This window comes from Balaenoptera ricei, chromosome 13, assembly GCF_028023285.1.
Source record: "Balaenoptera ricei isolate mBalRic1 chromosome 13, mBalRic1.hap2, whole genome shotgun sequence".
Lineage (NCBI taxonomy): Eukaryota > Metazoa > Chordata > Mammalia > Artiodactyla > Balaenopteridae > Balaenoptera > Balaenoptera ricei.
Window position 1 is genome coordinate 92,629,871 of NC_082651.1, and position 2,320 is coordinate 92,632,190.

General features: G+C 32.5%; 1 non-coding gene across 1 annotated transcript; it reads left to right on the forward strand.

The window, feature by feature from the left end:
- The first annotated feature begins 940 nt into the window (after positions 1-940).
- Positions 941-1,013, forward strand: TRNAG-UCC (transfer RNA glycine (anticodon UCC)). The gene has a single exon. It is a non-coding gene; the product is annotated as a tRNA-Gly (tRNA).
- The last annotated feature ends 1,307 nt before the right edge of the window (positions 1,014-2,320 follow it).

Sequence of the window (2,320 nt, forward strand, 5' to 3'; positions counted from 1 at the left end):
TTTGTGCCCCTTCTAAGAGGCCATCCTGAGGCTACTCAGCACCAATAAACATCCTTCTGCACACTTTGACCTTTCATGAAACAACAACACTGCATGCTGTTAAGTAGAAGCATGATAACCATCTTACGAAGAGGTCTGCAGAACCAGAAAAGAAAGATATTAATTACTGCAGAACATTTTGATAATTTACATAGAAAATCCAAAAACTGATAAAATTTGAATTCAAGATCCACATTCAAAGATAAATGTCAATCCTATACACCAACAATTTATTTTGTAGAAAAAGATATTATTCGCAACAGCAACTTAAATTATAAGGCATATGGAAAGAAACCTAATAGAAATGTATAATATCCACATTAAGAAAGTTATAAAATGCTGTTGAAGGAGATAAAAAAAGATTTATCTAAACAAGCAGATGAGCATGTATAATTTGTTTACGGATAGGAAACCTCACTATCCTAAAGTGGTCAGTTGTCCCCCAAAATAATCCATATATTCAAGACTATTTAAATCAAAATCTCAACGTGATTTTTCATGTCACTAAGTAAACCATTTCTGAAATTACTGGAAAAAGCAATTATCTAATATTTTCCAAAATGATTATAAAAAATAAAAAAGAACCAAGATAGCTTGCCCTATTAGACTTAAGACTTTATAAACTATGGTAATTAAAACATTAAGGCAGAGGCTTAGAAGTTGACAGGTAAAGGGAATCAATTAGAGAGGCAAGAAAGTCATTCAGGAACATGTGGAAATCAGTACGTGGTGTGCATGGCATACAAATCCTGTGCAATGATGGACTCTTCAATAAAAGGTCTAGTGACGCAGTTAGCTTTCCTTATGGAAAATACGATCTAAAGCAATACTTCACATCATACAGAAAATGAATTGCAAGTGCATAAAATATCTAATTTATATAATCAAACTTGTAGGGAATTCCCTGGTGGTCCAGTGGTTAGGACTCTGCACTTCCACTGCAGGGGGCACGGGTTCAATCCCTGCTCAGGGAACTAAGATCCTACAGCCATGTGGCATAGCCAAAAAGAAAAAAAAAATTAAAAAACAAAATTAAAAAAAAAATTGTGAAAAATAAATAAATAGAATAAAACTTGTAATACACTTAAAAAATGTAGAAGAAATGTCTTTAGGACATCTAAAAATGTAAGCATTTCTTAAATAAGACAGATTAAAAGAACAGAAAAGATCAATAATTCTGATTATATCAGAATTTTAAATTTCTGTAATATAAAGATACCATATACAAAGTTTGAAAAGGGCCACATTTGGAGAGAATATTTCCATTAAACATAAAAATCAATATTTAAAAGAAAAATAATTCAACAGAAAAAAAATGAACAAAAGAGTTAATTGAATGAACAGACAATCCCAGAGGCACAGCCAATAAAATATATAAGAACATGTAACCTCGCAGGAAAGTAGGAAGTGAAACAAGGAGAGGCTTATGCACAGGTATCGGATGATTGGCAAAACTCGATAAGTTTGATATTACAAAGTGTTAGCCAAGATGAGGGCAAACCAAAGCTTTCATACTCTCTGTAGTATGAATATTAATTTATAAAATGAACTGAGAGAGCAATCAGAAACCTAGTGAAATTGAAATGAACATATCCTACTACATAGCAATCCTGCTCCTTGGTTTACGCTATAGAAAAATTCACATACTAAGAGAGTAGAACTTTAGCATTTACACCACTGAAAGAATAAATAATAATTATATGAGGTGATGGATGTGCTAAATCAAATAATTAACTGTGGAGAGACATATACAACATGACAGCATTAAGGCAAATTAAGAGGGGAAAAAAAGCACACCTAAAAAGTGGTGTGGAAGGGTACACCCAAATCAAGATAGAAGCTTCCTGTAGAGAGGGAGACTTAATAATCCAATTTGGTAACAAAGGAAGTTTCCCCCCAGGCATTGTATGACTGGAGCTTACATGATAAAATATTTTTATTAATTCTTGTTGTTGGGTATTGACATTTCCTTCTGAATTTTTTTTTAACTCTTCAAAATTAAAACATACACAGAGCTCTCAGTGACCGCTAAAGAATGGAAGAAAAATGGAGAGAATGGCTCTTGAAAAGTCTATTAACAGAGAACCAAGAAATGGGACAGTTAATGGAGTAAACCTGTGGGAGACAGAGTCAAGGGATTATTTTTCTTTTTTTTTTTTTTTCCAGATATAAAAGGCTAAAGGATGCTCCTAAGACATTGGGAAAGATTCACTAGAGAAGCTAAGACTTTTTTTTTTAATTGAAATATAGTTGATTTACAATGTTGTGTTAGTTTTAGGTG